A 12,191-nucleotide genomic window follows, 5' to 3' on the forward strand; every position below is an offset into this window, starting at 1 on the left:
ATTGCTACGCCAACTTGCTGATGGAAATATTCCTTGTTAAACATGAAAACATTATTTTGTAAAACAACTTCTAACATAGAACACAAAATTTCTATTTTACACGAGGGATACGTACTATGCTCATTTAAAAATTACCTGATATATTGAACTCCCAGCTCATTTGGAATAACAGTAAAGAGTGATTTTATATCTAAGGTACCTAACAATAAATCTTTAAAATTTGTGTTCTTCTCAGAATATATTTATACTCATCCTGACTAATATCACCATCTATCAACAACCCAAACAGATACTCTTTGACGTTATAAATAATATTAGTCACCTCTCTAACATTAATATTATTAAAGGTTAATGAATCTGATAAAGTTGACATCAAGTCATTATACATAGTTTTTCCTAGCACCACAACTTTACCACCTTTATCTGCAGGTTTAATTATGATGTCATCATACATACATAAGTCCTTTAAGGCATTTTTCTCCAAAGTTGTTAAATACTTTAGTTCCATGACATGGTTTTGTTTTACTTTATGTCAACTTTGTCATCAGATTCATTGACCTTTAATAATAATAATATACCATACCAATTTATAACGTACTTATAACACAATTCCTGAAGTGCATGCATGAATAGCACTACACACTACAGGCATCTTAGCTGTCAGAGAAACATGGTTCCACCACAAAACAAAAACTGCTAAAATCTCCCAACAGGCTTTAACATTATCAGATAAGACAGAAGAGATGTAGTCATTTTCTACAAAAGAACACTAGATATCCCCCTTTTCCTCCACACCCTGCCAACTTTCTCTAACTTAGAAATCCTACTAACCATAGATTCATAGATTCATAGATTCATAGATTAGTATGCTAGTATGCTAAAAATAAACAATCATAAGACAATTGCAATCAAGGATGTGTGTGTGTGTTTGTGTGTGTGTGTGTGTGTGTGTGTGTGTGTGTGTGTGTGTGTGTGTGTGTGTGTGTGTGTGTGTGTGTGTGTGTGTGTGTGTGTGTGTGTGTGTGTGTACATATATATATATATATATATATATATATATATATATATATATATATATATATATATATATATATGCTCCTGCTGGGCCTCCTCAAAATTCACTCATGAAACCATAATATTAGGTGATGTTAATATAGATTGGCAAATCATACAAATTGAAAATCCAACCAAAAGTATACATCTGTACAAGTTCACCCAACTTACAGCCACACCTACTAGATATAACAGACAGCCTAAGTGATCACATGCCAGTCTTCACCATAAGGTTCTAAAGCAAAACCCCCAAAACACATCATTACAGCCTGGTAAGAAAACTTACAACTATTCATGGAGACACTTTTATCAATATACTACATTTCCTTAACAATGCTGTCTTTCAGTTCAACAAAATATTTCTAGGGGCTTTAAACACACTAGCCCCAATATAATAAAAATAGTCAAATCCATCCCTGCCCCAATGCTAACCTTTGCAATTAAACAATTTGTGAAACAAAGAGACAAAGCATGGAAGGTCAAGACAAAAAAATAAAACAGCTCCCACTTTGATAGCATATAGACAATTAAGATAAGAAAACATACTACTCAACCAATCAAAATATACATGATAATAATCCAATCAAAATATACATGATAATAATCCAAAACTGTTCTGGGCCTCAGTCAATAAACTACTAAATCTAGGAAAAGCTACACAGCCAACACCAAGCACATAAAATAAAATGATACCATACCCAATCAAAATATACATGATAATAATTCAAAACTGTTCTGGGCCTCAGTCAATAAACTACTAAATCTAGGAAAAGCTACACAGCCAACACCAAGCCCATAAAATAAAATGACACCATGCCCAACCAATTCAATACCTACTTTATACAGAAAGTGCAGTCATAAACTGACAAGGAAACTAATCAAGCTCTTGAGGTTCTTGCTCAAACAACCTCTTTCAACATTTGCCCTCCAACAAGTTTCCACAGATACAATCAAAAAATACCTCAAAAAATTAAAGTTTACTGCAACTGCCCCTGGCAATTTACCTGGCAAATATCTTAAAATAGCAGCTGAGGCTATTACATATCTAGTTTCAGTTCTGATAAGTCAATCCATATCTGAAAATAAAGTCCCCTCACTATGGAAAAAACATTCATTATTTCCCTGCACAAGGGTAGAATTAACAAAGATATTTCAAACTATAGGTCAATTTTCATTTTATTTCCCCTATCAAAAATATTAGAAAAATGTATTCAGAGGCAACTTATTAACTATCTAATAGATAGCCAGCTACTGTCTTAAACCCAACGTGACTTCTGTCCTCATTAGTGCACTGCTGTTTTGCTGAATTTTGTTAATGCTGTCAACACCCACATAAATGTTGGCAGCATAGTCTTTACCATGTGCCCAGAATTATCAAAAGCTTTTTATATTGTCTCTCATCAGAAACTCCTACATAAATTGTCATCCTTAGCACTTACCAACTCTTCTGCCTCTCAGAGTACAAGCAGTGAAAGGGAAACATAATTTATCCACCTTCTTGCCAGTAACTGTTAGTGTCCCACAAGGATCTGTACTAGGCCACTTTTCAACATGTTCATCAATGACTTATACACTGTTATAAAAATGCTACCCTAATTCAATAAGATGTTGACTCAACCCTAATCTGTCTGCCAAATCTCCCTCTAAACTCTAAGATGTTACACAACAATCCTTATTATCGATTGAAACATGGCTAAATAATTCACAATTACTTCTAAACCCTAAAAAGACTAAATTACTACTCTTCACCCCAAAACACATCTCTGCCAGAACAGCACTATTCATTATCATTTCTGCCAACAACACTGTGAAAGAACAAGTAAACCACACAGAATTGCTAGGTGATTTCATAGATGACTTTGAATTTGACTGTCATGTATCACACATAGTTAAAAATAAATCATCAAAAGCTATGTATATTATAAGAGTAAATGGTAAAGCTCCATGGTTAGATGATTTATGTATGTATAATTATAGTCTGCTTTCATTAAATATTTTGGAATTACTGAGTGATGTTTTCAGGATAATTCAGAGTGACAAAATAATTCCTCCCTCATGGAAACTTTCTGTAATCTCACCTATACTTAAAGAAGGAAAGGATAATAAGTTAGTTTCCTCATATAGATTTATTTCATTATTAAATGTACTAAAATATTTACTTCCATTTTCACTACAAGATTTAGAGATATAGTGGATAAATGAATTAATAAAGATCAGACAGGATTTATACTCAATAGATTAATGTACAGTAATATAAAAAGGGTAGTAAGTATCTTCGCTTTAGCAAACGGACTGAACAACAATATATCAACAAAGCTTTTGATTCTGTAAATTGGAAATAATTATTTGAAATTTTAGAAAATTTTAGAAGCATTTGCATTTCCAGAACAGTTTATTATAGAGAATCCAAAGCATATGTTAAAATTGGATCTTACATTTCTCAAAAATTTACTTTAAATAAAAGCACAAGGCTGTCCCTTGCTCCCTTTACTATTTGCATTAGTTATCAAACCATTAGCTAATAGTATAAGAAGCAATGAAAATTTGATAGATTCTCAATTAACAGAGGCTATCAGCCTAAAATACAGCTTTTTGTGGATTATATTTTAAAAACTATAGGAGATTTAAATTATTCAGTCAAAGAAATAGATGAGGAAATTGGAAAGTTTCAAGAAGTATCACTGTTGAAATTTAATAATAATAGAACTGAAACCTTAGTGTTAAATCAATAAATAGAAAGTCCCCCAGACTCTGCAAGCCCTGCATGGTTTGCAGGAATAGTGCAGGAGCTCCAGCAGGCAATATGTCTGCCGTGCGATCCAGGAATAACCTGTAGGGGGGGTGCACAAGCGCTCCTGCACTAACCCTGCACTGACTCAGCCCCTGTATGCAAATTACCCCATTTGCAGGAGAAATCCATGCAAATAAGTTGAACTGGTGAACCAGGAAGCTGGAAACCAGCCATGCAGGACTAGTGTAATCTGCAGAAATGTACTCCACCAGTAATGGAGTACATTTCTGCAAATTACAAAACAGAGCCATGACAGCTCCAAATAAAGGATGGATATCATGTATAAAGCATGCCAATAACCAACTATAAGGCCATTGGCATGGAAAACACTTGCAAAAAAAATCAACTTTTATTTTTTTTAGTCGATCTCGGCTGTTTAAGCATAGGGCAGCAGCGTGCAAATGGGATCAGGGGGGAATAAGAAAAAAAAAACTAAAATAAGCATTCTAACCAAAATCACTATTCTGCCATTGAACACAATGGCAGACAGAAGACAACATGGCCAATAAATAGTGGTTGCTAAGGGAGGAGGCTCAGTGTGGCACATGTAACTATGCATTAGCAGGCAATCATATGCAAATTAGGGGAATGATAGTGAATCCCAGATTTCCCCTGCATGTTAGGAAGCTCCCAACAGTGTAAGAGCAGGAATAGGTTGGTGCAAGCCTAGGACTTAGCTGACATCATAGGGAGGGTGTCAGGCATACTGTAAGCAGATTGGAACCCTGTAGCTCACGTTTGCTCCTAGCTTAGCACAGCTAAGCAAGGGGGGGGGGGTGTCTGAGGCAGCCTAGCACTCTTTACATTGCCTAAGCAGGTGTGCGCACCATGTACCGGGTTTTAAAGGAAAAAAAAAAGTAAACCAGGAAATAGCACCTCTGTGCACATTTGAGCACTGTGTTTGCACGGCACACCCCCGGGCTTAAACAGGAAGGCAATGGGAAGAGAAAACAGCAGTAGGAAGGTAATCTAGGAGAACTAGCATAGCTGGCAGGTGAAATGTATCAGAATCAGCCAATTCCACAGGCAGCAGACCAGTCCAGCCCAGAACACTACTATAAACAATGCAAACACCTTTCCCTCTGGTTTTTCCCATACTCTACACCACCAGTGTATACAAGCAGGGAACTTTTAACAAACAAAATGACAAAATGATAGGGGCTGCAACAGCTATCATACAACAACATGTGGAAGAGGCTGAGGGTGGCGAGGATGGGAATGCTGTCATCCAACTCACAGCGAGGAGACGATGAAGAGTGTAGAGACCCAGGGTCACCTACCAGAGGCTACATGAGCTGGAGATAGTGAAGCACTATAGGGTGGACAGGGGTCTCCTACAGCAAATTGTTGAGCTGTGACGGCAATGCCTGACACACCAAACTAACAGAGGGGAACCCATCCCAGTGGATATCAAGGTATGTGTAGGCCTAGGAATACTAGCCACAGGTACCTCCCAAAGCCCAACTGAGGATATCATGGGGATCTCACAGGCATCAGCATCCAGAGTATTCCACCAGTTCCTGTCTGCCATGTCAGCACATGCCAGTGAGCATGTATATTTCCTCAACACCTGTGAGGTGTTGGTCAGCAATATGCGTCTCTTCCACCAAATAGCAGAATACCCTGAAGTAGTGGGCGCTAAAGACTGCATGCACATACGCATCAAAGCACCACCTGGTGATTGGGGTAGGGTCTACATCAACCACAATGGCTTCCCCTCCATCAACTGCCAAGTCATGTGCGATGCCCAGGGCATTATAATGAATGTGTGTGCTGGCTGCCCTGGAAGCTATGAAGAACACAGTTCACAGGGGTCTGAAGAAGTCTTTAATACTAAGACGAAGCCTAGGTTAACATTCGTGTCGGACTTTGTGTCAATTGTGAATCTATACGTGTGCATCGTGCCTTTTGTTATATTTGTGGAGAATAAAGTGACATTCTCGTATTCCTACCTTCAGGAGAGCTATTTTGTTTCTTGGATTTACGTGGTTTCTGTGGGGAATTCAGCATTAATACCATCTTGATAATTTCCTGTTTTCGGTTTGGTTTGGTTGTGGTCCTGCATTCGAAGGAATTGTTAGTGCCCTGGAAGCTATCATGATTCCCACATTTGGCATCTGATGCAGCTATACCAGAGATTTGCCAGTGGGGACATCCCTTATGGTCACCTAGTGGGGGATGCTGGGTACCCACTAGAGCCGTGGCTGATGACACCCATCAGAAATGCACACACACCTAAACATGAATGCCATAATGAGGCACACGCACAGACCAGACTTATAATAGAGTGTTTGCTTGGGATGCTCAAGTCACAGTTCTGGTGCCTGGACACATCCGGTGGAGCCTTGCAGTAGTCACCAGCTACATGTACTCAAATTGTCATTGTATGTGCCATGATGCACAATACGATCCTTTGGAAACAGCTGCAGCAGGAACAGCATGGGGCAGGGCCACACAGCCCCACAACAATGCCAAGGCCTGCACAGGAACAGAGTGACTCAGAGGAGGAACAACCTGAGCCTACACCAGTAGGCAGATGGAGGTGTGCTCAGTATGCCCTGACCTTGGCAAAGAGGCAACACATAGCACATACACTGACACAGTAGGGACCCAGGGAATGACACCTCTCTCTGACTCTCAGATACAGTGAAAAAGATGCCAAACATGACACTACCTGTGCTCAACCATGTATAGGGAGGGTACTATGTGCATCCGAAATAAGCAGCCCTACAGCAACATCCTCAATGCTGGCACACCCACAAGGTAAGTCACTCAACCTACCAATTGCTGAATAGAGTAGAATGTGTCGTTACCTGTATCTATGGTATGGATGTGAGTATGCAAGGGAATCGGGTGGCTGAATGGTATGCCAGCAGATAGTAGACACATATAATGGCACCATGAGATCTGTAACAAATACTGGTGTCACCACAGTAGTCAGTACTACACAGGGCGACAAAACCCACTGCAGGAAATGTGCTGGGCCACATGTGTGTCCATATGACTCACACATGCCAGCCAGGGAGGTTCACATACCCAACAACAGTCTCAGCCAGCAGGAGAGGTGCAGACAAACACAACAAAGGCTGCGCTTTTGCCTCTGAATGATGCCCATGGGTAACTCCTCCCCCCCAGGCCTACACAGACAGACTACAGCAGGTCAGGCAGTGGGATGTTAGTTCTGAAGGGTAGGAAGTCAGAAACTAATATGTAGGTCAATCAAAGCTAAGACCTGTAATACACTGACATGCCTCTAGTCAGCATGATAGGTTAAAATACAGAATGAAATGGAGTGCCTGACATACCAGTACAGTCCTAGCAAATGTGTACAAGTGTGAGGTGTGCCCCCCATCTTATGTAGAAATGTAGAAACAGTCAGGTTTGATCCCTCAATCCTGTGTAGAAATGTAGTAACAGTCAGGTGTGCTCCCCCAATCCTGTGTAGAAATGTAGAAACAGACAGATGTGCCCCCCAGTCCTGTGTAGAAATGTAGTAACAGTCAGGTGTCCCCCCCAATCCTGTGTAGAAATGCAGTAACAGTCAGGTGTGCCCCCAGTCCTGTGTAGAAATGTAGAAAACAGTCAGGTGTGCCCCCCAATTCTGTGTAGAAATAGTCAGGTGCCCCCCCAATCCTGTGTAGAAATGTAGAAACAGTCAGGTGTGCCCCCCATCCTGTGTAGAAATGTAGAAACAGTCAGGTGTGCCCTCCCAATCCTGTGAAGAAATGTAGAAATAGTTAGGTGTGCCCCCCAATCCTATGTAGAAATGTAGAAACAGTCAGGTGTGTCTCACTCCATTCCTATGTAGACATGTAGAAACAGTCAGGTGTGCCCCTTCCCCCAATCCAGCATAGAAATGTAGTAACAGTCAGATGTGCCCCTACCAACCACTGTGTAGAAATGTAGAAACAGATAGGTGTGCCCCCTCCCTCAATCCTGTTTAGAAATGTAGAAACAGACAGGTGTACCCCCTCCCCCAATTCTGTGTAGGAATGTAGAAACAGTCAGGTGTGCTCCCGCAACCCTACTTAGAAATGTAGTAACAGTCAGGTGTGCCCCCCCAACCCATTTAGAAATGTAGTAATGGTGTGGTGTGCCCCCCAGTCCGATGTACACATGTCATAACAGTCAGGTGTGCCCCCCCACAACCCTATGTAGAAATCTACTAACATGTATGTGTAGGTATAATACCAGTGGAGCACAGGTGCCCAGAGTTGGCCAAGGTAGCATGATAGGTTACAGCATTTGCACAATATGCAGGTATGTGTGTGTTAGGTTGGTGTGTGTTTCATATTGTGTGAGAGTGGTCAATATGTATGCATGTTGAGGTAAGACCTGGTGGCCATTGCCCACTACTGCTGATGACAGGGACAAATCTTCACAACTGCAGTGCCAAAGACAATTCCCACCAGTATAACACATGCTAACAGTAAGCCATTGTAAATGTATGGTAGTAATATGTGTCACCATCTGAAAGACTGATATGGCATGGCTGTTGGGCTAGATATACAAGCACTACACAGGGGAAAGTACCCCAGACATACAGTATATATTGTGTCACTGTGAAATGGAGACACCCTTGGAAATGTACATACAGGTATGCATCACATTATCTGGTCCTGTAGTAGGAGATACCGGTGTTGTCTGCCCGAACACTTGCAGGTCACAAAGGAGGTAGGACTGATGTATTGGGAAACAGCTGATGTACCTGCACATGCCATCATAACTGGAATGCCCCAGCATATCTATGTGTCAGATGTAAGTACTGTCCATAGCACACATGCATCCAGCTCACTCAAGCACCACCCACAGGTACCTGTCTGGTCGTATCCCTGCTGTGGGGAATGGGTACAATATGACCCCACCCGTATATGACAATAGCGAAAGAATGCAGCATGCAGTGCAGGTGTCCCATGTAGGTGTGTCCCTAGCCATAGGTAGAACCCTGCCAGCATCCACAACACTTGATCAAGACTGATAGAAGGTATTGATATGAACACCTAGCACACCTACCCTGTCACCCCAGGGGAATATACTGTATAGCAGTCTGAGATTGTAGGACTGACAGAATGCAACGGCCTACCACACCTGGCCCGCATCAACACCTAATCCCCCACAGGCCGCTGCCAAAGGCCTGTGTCTCACACATACTGCCAATACATGTTATATCATGGACACCCAAGTAACAACATAACACACTCCACATAAGCCATATGCAAGGCGATGTGGACAAACCACAGTAACATGTCCACCATGTCCCACTGCATGAAGAACTGTGGACCAACACCAACACACACATCTGTCATGGGGTGATAACCTTAAGGAAAGTATCGGAGAATGTATGCATAATGTATGGAAGAGTTTAGAATAACAGAGGGGGGGTGGGGAGCATGGGCAGCATGGAATGTGCAAGGTCTGACACAACACTGTGTGCATACACTATTTCTGGCTGCAAACACATAAATGGGTGGCTACATACCTGCCCATACACCATAATAGGGGTAATGTCCTGACTCATGGCCATTACCTCTGGGTAACCTGTGAGAATCTGTACAGCTGTGAGGTATTGCCACAGCAAGATAAGGCCACACTGTCATGGTGATGGATGTACAAGTATGGGATCTTCTGCCAGCATTGTACCAAGGTGCTGAACCAGATACACAGACCCTGCAGCAATTGTCTGCAGCTCCCCCTCCAGAATGGCATAACGTACCATGAATATGTAGGCATCTGCCCACAATACCTGACACAGCTTCAGTCACCTTTGCCCCCAAGACATCGCTGTGAGCAAGAATGTCCACCTGACAGTATATGAGGACAGAAAACATCACAGTGTATAACAGTACACATGTCTGAATATCTCTGCTAACAGCAGTACCATGTAGCTGAAGCAGCACAGACACAATCACCTACAGTACACACTATCCCCTGCACAATTTGTCCCCATATTGCCAAATGATCAATGAATACCCTGTAGAAACAGTTTGCTACCTGTAGGTGTACAACACAATGATCTGCACTGGAGTACAAACTACATGGAAATGATCCACACATTCAGTACAGAAGGGCATACTGGGCATGCTCGCACACTTAAACAAATGAAGCCCATGTCTGCAAACAACAGTGGACCATACATATCTGGCAGATGTAAGTGCATACACTCCTCAGTATGCACCAGTCATGCTTTCCACACACAGTGGATAGGAATGCAGACATATATCCAAATACAACACAGCCAAAAGCAGACATAAATAGATGTATGGAAGAGAGTGACTGTGACAAGGAGCCATCTATTATGAGGCCTGTCTCACCCAGTACACAGCCAAATGGCTACAACCACATGAGGTGTAAATGTCACTCACTGTAGACATTAGCAACCGGTATCTGTCAGAATTACAAACTATGTGGTGCAAGTGCTAGCTGTGCAACATGACTGTACAAGGAAGTAGTCATCTAGCAGCTGTATACACTTACCTGTGGAATATAACCCTGTGTGTGCCTGCATGTGGTGTGTCAACCTCTAGACGAATGGGTTATGGCCCATGCACACACACTGCCCTCCCCATAGCCCTACTATGACAAGCCTGCTGAGGTCATCCACTTTGAAATACACCTTTGGAAAAGGTGTAGCCCAGTGATCTCAGTAGTGCATCCTATAACTGCGTACTGCTGTAGTGTGAGAAACTAGTTAGGTAGGAGTTCTAATCCTAGACATGGCAATTTTGTGTGTGTGTGTGTGTGTGTGTGTGTGTGTGTGTGTGTGTGTGTGTGTGTGTGTGTGTGTGTGTGTGTAGGTTTCTTTGTGTAGAGAGCAATGCTTTTTATGTTAGTCACACTCACTACAATTCAAATGCCCTACTTTGGCAAGGCTGCTGATGTCATTCACTGTGAAATACACCTTTGGAAAAGGTGTAGCCCAGTAATCTCCATGGTGTGTCCTATAAATGTGTTCTGCTGTAGTGTGATAAACTAGTTAGGTAGGAGTTCTACTCCCATACATGGCAACTGTGTGTGTGCGTGTGTGTGTGTGTGTGTGTGTGTGTGTGTGTGTGTGTGTGTGTGTGTGTGTGTGTGAGTGTGTGTGTGTGAGTGCATGTGCATGGTGTGTGTGTTCTTGTCTGTGTTGCAAGCAATGCTGTTTAGGCTAGTCAAACTCACCGCAATTCAAATGCCCTACTTTGGCAAGGCTGCTGATGTCATTCACTGTAAAATACATCTTTGGGCAAGGTGCAGCCCAGTAACCTCCATGGTGTGTCCTATAACTGTGTACTAATGTAATGTGATAAACTAGTTAGGTAGGAGTTCTAATCCCAGACATATCAACTGTTTGTGTGTGCATGTGCATGCATGTGTCCCTGTCTGTGTAGAGAGCAATGATTTTTAGACTAGTCACACTCACTACAATTCAAATGCCCTGCTTTGGCAAGGCTGCTGATGTCATTCACTGTGAAATACACCTGTGGGAAAAGTATAGCCCAGTAATCTCTGTGGCACGTCCTGTAGCTCTGTATTGCTGTAGTGTGATAAACTAGTTAGGTAGGAGTTCTAATCCCTGACATGACAACTGTGTGTGCGTGTGTCTTTGTCTGTGTAGAAAGCAATGCTGTTTAAGCTATTTACACTCACTACAATTCAAATGCCCTACTTTAGCAAGGCTGCTGATGTCATTCACTGTGAAATACACCTATGGGAAAGATGTAGCCCAGTAATCTCTGTGGCGTGTTCCATAACTCTTTATTGCTGTAGTGTGATAAACTAGTTAGGTAGGAGTTTTAATCCCAGACATGGCAACTGTGTGTGTGTGTGACTCTGTCTGGGTAAAAAACAATGCTTTTTATGCTATTCACACTCACTACAATTCAAGTCTCCTACTTTGGCAAGGCTGCTGATGTCATTCACTGTGAAATACACCTTTGGGAAAAGAGCAGCCCACTAATCTCCATGGTGCATCACATAACTGCATACTGCTGTAGTGTGATAACCTAGTTAGGTCAGAGTTCTAATCCAGACATGGCAACTGTGTGTGTGTCAGTTTAGAGAGCAATGTTTTTTAGGCTATTCACGTTTACTACAAATCAAATGTCCTACTTTGGCAAGCCTGTTGATGTCATTCACTGTGAAATACACCTTTGGGGAAGGAGTATTCCAGTAATTCCTGTTGCGTGTCCTATAGCAGTCTAATGCCGTACGTGTTATATAGAACTCTAGTAGGGGTTCTATTCCCACACATGGCAGGTGTGGATGTTTGTGTGTGTGTTTCTATGTTTGTGTAGGGAACAATGTTTTTTAGACTAGTCACACTCACTACAATTCAAATGCCCTACTTTGGCAATCCTGCTGATGTCAT

This window comes from Protopterus annectens, chromosome 12.part0 (assembly GCF_019279795.1).
Source record: "Protopterus annectens isolate FY-2018-M chromosome 12.part0, PAN1.0, whole genome shotgun sequence".
NCBI classification, from domain to species: Eukaryota; Metazoa; Chordata; order Ceratodontiformes; family Protopteridae; genus Protopterus; species Protopterus annectens.